The following is a 7,499-nucleotide window of genomic DNA, read 5'->3' as shown; positions in this document are numbered from 1 at the left end:
TCTTGCCCAGAGGTCCAGTATCTATCAAGGTCAAGGGACAGACCGGGAACACCCCACAAGAGCTGCAGGTGACAGGAGCCCCGATAAGCAGATAATCAGTGTTATTCACTGTCACTGTATTAGGGCTGATCTGTGTATGTTTAATAGTGCTTTAGTTTAGTTTAAATATATAATAACAAAATGACAATATGTCTAATGCAAAATAACAATTAACATTAAAATAAGTGTTTGTTCTGTAATTATACGTTGATTTGTTTGTTAATTGACAGATAATACGTTAAAGAGCCAAAAAGTTTTTATTCACTCACAAACATTGACTGAGGGTCAGGGACAAGAACAAACACGTCGACTTGATGGAGGGTGTGAAGCGCTTCAGCTAGCAGTTAGCTTCTCATCAAAATCAGTGTTTCGATACTGGAGCTGTCGTCATGACAACAGCTGGACCGTGTGACGAAACGACAGGTGGGAGGAGAGGAAAGAAGGAAGGAACTGATGAGAAAGGATGCAAGGAAGGGAGGGATGAGGTGGGAAAGGAGGAGACATAAAAAGGAGGAAGGCAAAGAAATGAGGGAGCATTTAAGGAGGGATGGAAAGGAAAGGAAATACACGATGAAGGAGAAGGATATATGGAAGGAAGAAGTGTGTTAGGAAGGAAACAAAGAGGTAGAGAAAGAAAGGAGGATGTATAAAAAATAATAAAAGGTGGATCGGGAAAGAAAGAAGGAGGTTGGGAAAAGATTAGGACACTGCGGATGAAGGGAGGAAGGAGAGGAACGAGGGAAACGTCCTGCTCTGTCTTGCTGAGCTCCTGTCAATCAAAACTTCACTTAAGGATGTCACAGAGACGCTGTGATGTCGTCTGTGTCGGCCAATGACAGCAGCCGTTGCCTTAACGGTGAGCAGCTGGGTGTGGTCACATCTCTGTGAGCTGAGATAAACGCCTGCCAACACACACACACACACACAGACACACACACACACACACACACACACACACGTTACTGTAACTGTTGCGTTGTGAGATTTCTTGTAACTGAGCGAGAACGAAACCAAAGGTGACAGGCGGCCATGTTAGACGCCTTCAGCTCTGTCTGTTTCTGATCAATACATTACTGATCAGTCTGATTGATAATTCATCAACCAGGACCTTCAGTATTTAAATGAAGTGAAAAAGGAGGCCTGAACGTGTAGCATGCTAGTTTATTAGCATGCAACCATAGATAGTAACACGAGTTTATATGTTTTATATTCTAGGTCCATAATGTCTGAATGTCCTTATCAATATTATTATTAATATCAATAGTTAGTTAATTACTTTCACATCTTTATTATTAAATATTATTATTATTTGCAATTCTGTACGTATGTGTTGTGTTGAGTCTGGCGCCCCCTGTGATTTCAAGGGGAATCCGGCTCAGCTGCAAACATTAATAATAACTATATAGAAATATAAAATCTTCTCTCTGATGTTTGTTTATGTTTTGGTCATATTGAGTGCTTAAATTTCACTTATCTATAAATCTATAAATATGATTAAATATAAATAATATATTATCAAACGATTAATCTTGATAATATATATTCAAATTCACTCATTTATTACAGTTGCATGCATTATTATTTGTAGTACATTACATAAATAAAAACTTTTAGTTCCTTGTTAGTTTTCAGTTGAAGACATGTAAGTACTTAAATAAAACACAGCGTTAAAAGTCAAAACAGGTTTCTGAACTTTTTGGGTTGTAACCCCTTCCAAAAACTTTCTAAAAGGAGTGTAGGTTATATAACAGATTAATAATGATGCCTTTTGTCCACTGGGGGCGCCAACACTAAATGAAAGTTCCTTGTAGGAGCTTTATATTAATTAAAATAAAATAAAATAATTTCAATAAAAGTCAAAAATTTGAGAAAAAGTCTGAAAACAGATTTGTGAATCAGAACTTTGTTTCATCTGACTATCCCTCAGATTTATCTGGTGACCCTTTGGAGGGGCCACGAGCCCTATGTTGGGAACCTCTGGACTAAAGCTTTGATTCTCTGCCCGAATCCGGGTTTGGGCCAAAAGCTGCTGCCGTGAAAATAATCTGCAACGAAGCAGGAAGCAGCCACCGTCAGCTGACATGTATGACATCACGTCTTTTAGCACCTTAACATGTTAATATTTGTTATGTTAGCATGTTAGCATGCCTCCTTCCTCCCCATTGATTCAGTTTCAGCTCTGAAACCGATGATGAAGCTCAGTCGATGTTTCAGGCGGAGGATCGGAGGATCAGTCCGAGCTGAATGTGAAGCAGTGACTCAGCAGCTTTCAGTCTCTGACCCACTTACAGCTTCAGGCGTCAACATGTTTTACATCTTACTGCATCACGACGCAACAAACAGCGTGAGGCCCGTTCAGAAGAGGAGAGTCTGTGCAGCTCTGAACATGAAGATGAAAAATAACTGCAGATAAACAGAAAATGATGTTAATGTTTCATACAGAGCTGATTTCTGCTGCCTCGAGCTGAAGAACCGATCTGAAATCTGTCCTTGTTCATCAACTGCTGAACAGAAACAGTTTTAAAGCTCCAATGTTTTCATTTAGTGTTTAATCACCTGAATATAAGAATAATTGTATTTTTGTTACTTAAAAATGAGACATTTTTATCTACAGAGGCAGCAGGTCCTCTTCTGGCAGAGTCCGCCATGTTGAACCGCCATGTTTCTCCTTTTGAAGGGGAGGGTGAAGCGAGGGAGTTGCAAACAACTACACCACTAGATGCAACTAAAATAGCAGTTAAGGCAGCTACATTAGCAGTTGGCTAACGGCAGCTACATGTCAGGATATTATTGGTTGAAATCAGTTAGTTCATGCTGATGTAAGCAGTTTACAGGAAGACACAATGATTGGATTTTATATAAAAGTACAGAGAAATTGATTTTTTTTGTCATAAATTGTTAAATAAAGGAACAATATAACTGAGGATTTGATCTTAAATGGTAAAAATGTTGATTTTGCTGGCTAACTGGATTATTAGTACACTGAGTTAAACAGTGTGTGAGTTATAAATCTGAGTGGAAGGTCTACACGTTCTCAGGACCTCACTGTGAGTTTTCTGTGTACAAATGCAGTGACCGGTACTAACGACCCCCTCTGCGATATTAACAAGATAATTTACGTCTCTTCATCCGAACACAAAGACAGACTGACGCCTACAAGTCAACCAGTTAACCCAGTTCCTCCGCTGCCGCCAGCGCTGGAGAATAAGTACAGATCTGAGGTAGTTGAGTATTTCCATTTTTATTTGATCTTCAAAGTTAAATCTTAAATTATAATATACACCTTAAAATAAGTAAAACTATATCATTAACTTGCTTTAGTAATTTGAATTAATTTTGTAATTTTTAATAATAATAATAAATAATATTTTAAGTTTCACTTCACATAAGAAATTGAATTTATGTGACTTAAAGATTTTGATTTTTGATTAACTTATCTGGTTTTATAGTGTAAGTTAATTAGGGTCCTCATAAAAACACATTTTTCCACTTTATGTCAACACAACTCATCAACAATATTGTGTATAAGCATTGGTAAACTGTCCAAATACAGTATATATATTATTATATTCAGTGTAACAATTAATTACTGTATTCACAGGAGAATGACTTTTATTACAGTTCAATTAACTTTTAAATTCACATTAAAATAATAAAATCCAATAATAACAGCACTCCGCTGTAAATTTAAGTCTGATTATTTGTATTATAGCAGAGTTCATCTGTATTTATAGATCATTGTTTTACAGTGTAAATATCTTTAGTTAAACATTAAAAAGACAGAATAACACAAGATTTTATGTAAAATTAAAGCTAAAAATTGTATTTTAATTATAAACAATTTAATAATTTTTACGAGTATGTTTTTTTCTGTTATTTCCCTCTATTTTTTATATTAATATTACTGTTTATTTATTAGTTTTACATTGAATTTCTGGCTCCATTTGTTTGTTTGTTCTGCAGAAAACAGTTTGTGTTGTTCAGCCCGGAGTGAGACTCACACTTTATTCACAATCTCCTCCCACACACAACCAGCAGCTGAAATGATTGAGGAGCTTCAGCTTGTTGAAAAGAACTCTGGGTAATAACGGCCCGCTTTAGACGAGCCGGATTCACCAAAAAACACTAAATCACAACGAGGAACTTGAGTTTGATTTCCAGTCCCAGGCGTGGCAGCCGGGTGGGGTTTACCTGAATGTGTATGTGTGTGTGTGTGTGTGTGGTCTGATGGTGGGAGGTCTATTTCAGTGCGTCTCTCTCTCTCTCTCTCTCTCTCTCTTTGTCTCTCCCACATTCCTGCCAGCTGATTGGATGGCTGGGTTTGGTAACCTAGCAACCTTTAGATATCTCCCAGCATTCCTCTGGAGTTATCTCCTGTCCCAGCAGACGGACCAATCTGCTGGACGAGAACCTGTACCAATCAGATCAACAGATTTATATTTAAACAAACAAACAAACAAACAAATAAATAACCAGAGGCACAACCAGTCAGCTTCAGTCAGGATTCCTTCAGTGTTCATTCATCATTATAAACCACTAAAACCACTGAATAAAGCAGTTCCACCTTAAAAATCACTGCTTCTCCCTCACTGGATGAGTCTTATCTCATAATTTTGACTTTTTATCTCATAACATGTAATATATCTCACAACTCTGACTCATGCACAAAAGGGGTAAAAGTTTTGGTCGTCAGCTAAGTGTCGGCAAGTTCGGCGCTGGAGGATCAGATATGACAAATGCCAGTTTTGGCCCATAAATAGCTGCCATGTGTCTCATCTGAGACCCTTGGTGATATTCTGGTGACTGTACAGGCTGATAACTCACTCACACATTATGTTCATATTCGTTGTTAAAGCAGTGGTTCAGTGCCTGAATGGGACCTAGAAAGGGTGCCAGTACCTTGTGGGTAGCTGTGGCTTAGGAGGTAGAGCAGCAGGTTGTCCTTTAATCAGAAGGTTGGTGGTTCAATCCCTGGTTCCTCCTGCTGCATGTTGAAGTGTCCTCGAGCAAGACAACCCCAAACTACTCCTGATTGATGTGTGAATGTAAAGTGCTTTAAGAGTCTAGAAAGGTGCATTATAACTGCAGTTCATTCACCTTAATGCTGTTTTTGTCCTTTTTAACGAGGACGTTTTCAATAACCGGAGTTCATCCAGTCAGCTGATCAAAATGTCTCATCTAGTCAAAGATGGACGTCAGTTTAATGTAGAGTTGTTTTTTTTGGTCAGATGGAGCAGATTTCATTTTCAGCATTGTCGCTTAGCAACAGCGTCGACTTCCTGGAAATAAAAAGTGAATCTGAAAATAGACGCAGAGCAAACAGGAGGAGGACTCATCCTCTGTTCGTGCAGAAACTTCATTCAGATATCTGCTGATTGTAGCAGAGAGCAGTTTAATCCGCTCTGACACACAAACTGCTCGTCATCTGTCTCCGAGCGGCACCTGAACGCACCTGCACGCACCTGCACACACCTGAACTCACCTGGGTGATGTTTACACTCTCTTTATACTCTGGCTTAATTCCTCTGTGTTTGGTTTTCTTTCAGAAGACTGAAGGATCTGAGCCGCAGAGAGACACTCCACTTTAAAGATGTAAGTCGACCTGTTTTCAGTCTGATTTGAATATTTTGGACGATTTACTTCACAGACATTGTTTTATTTTATAAGCTCTTTAATATTCATTGTTTGCATCAGATAGTTTCATAGAGTGACAGTTTTTACCCCAACATCTACTATAACATAACATAGAGTATTAATACTGTTGTTTTTGATTGTTATAATGTGATTAATAACCCTTTAAAGGGCCAATTTCGAAGATTTTCATGTAAATAAATGTCTCTTTAGTCACTATCTATCACTTATTCAGGTACTGCAGTGATTATGGATGAGAATTGATAAGAGTTTATTGAGATTGATACCAATGTGCATTCTGTGTGTCTGTCTGATTCTTCAGCGATTCCGTTACTGATTCCTCATCAATTTCCTGTGTGGATGAAAAGTAGATTATAATAGAAAGAATTTCCATTTTCCTTTAAGGTTTTCTTATTTAAAGAACTGTTTTCAGCAGCGTATCTTATCGTCTGTGTGTAGCCCTAACGTCATTGGCATTGGCAATGTACCAAACATGCTAGCATTGATAAAAAAAACTGACCGTTATCAGAGGCATACAGTTCCGATGGATCGGCCAATTTGGAACCAATTTCCCATCATTGGTGATTCACTGTTACTGAGTACCGGCCTCCCCTTTTTTGTCCACGACTAGCTTAGCTCTTATTCTGTACCTTCCTGGTGAGTCTTGGTTGTTGTAAAGTTGTAGAATTAATTTCTATAGAATAAAATATATTAAATAAATAGTTTCCTTCATGCTGACATAATCCATAATAATTGAATTTATTAGTTGATTATATTTTGATCTTTAAAGTTACTAAAGCTTTAAAATATATGCAGTTGACTAAAAAGTACATTTACCTCTGAGCAGCGTAAAATGGAAATACTTAAATACTTTGAGTAAATGTACTCAGTTAAATTCCACCACTGAAGCTGAACAGTGCCGACCGTATACAAACTGCCTAAAGAGGAGGAACTTGACGCCTGAATCCTCCAGATTATTGATCAGGTTATTGATCAACAGGGGCCATCAGATTGTAATTGATCTGTCTCCAGAGACAGACAGAGATCTCTGGAGTTTACTGGAGTCCAAGCACACGATGAAGGAAGGCGACTACTGCTCTGGTTTATAAGACTAAAGAGTGCTTTGGCGTCAGTCTGTCAGAGAGCAGCTGCCATTTCAAAATAATCATACAGAAAGAAACACATCAACCCTGTTTTCTAAAAGTATCAGTGATGTTCTCTGGATTACGTTTTCTATTGACATAATGAAGAAATGCTGTTAAATTCCTGCAAAACATATTTCAGTGCTTTACAAGCTACTTCACAGTGGAAGACGTTAAACGGATTCGACTTTAGAGATAAATCTAGATTAGCTACTGAGAAACGGTACAAAATTATAACAAAATATAAATATAAACTAGCCAAATCTTTGTCACATATAAGCGTACCCTGAGACTGAAACCAATTAGAGCTTTTCACAAGCATTGCAAATAATATTATATTTCTGTTGTTAGTGAATCTGGATTTTGTTAAAAAAACTAAACCGTGAAGAAAAAAACCATTCAATTTGCACCTTTTTAGACAACATGAACAACAAGATCATTATTTTCCTTCGATGGCCCAAAACAGTTTCTAGTTTCATTAGTTAACTACAGAGAAATAAAAATAATAATAATTTAACTACTTAAATCAATCACTGTAAACATTTTTTTTTAAATATTTACAATATAAACTACTGTAATTGTACTGTACATTATATAAGAAAATACTGTATTACTACTGTATCAAACTGTATTTTACTGCATTTTATTATATTGTACTTAAATCTAATTGTGTTCCAGCGATATACA

This window comes from Morone saxatilis, unplaced genomic scaffold (assembly GCF_004916995.1).
Source record: "Morone saxatilis isolate NCDOM2014 unplaced genomic scaffold, NCSU_SB_2.0 Contig16, whole genome shotgun sequence".
Classification (NCBI taxonomy): Eukaryota; Metazoa; Chordata; class Actinopteri; family Moronidae; genus Morone; species Morone saxatilis.
This window is presented reverse-complemented; position numbering follows the sequence as displayed.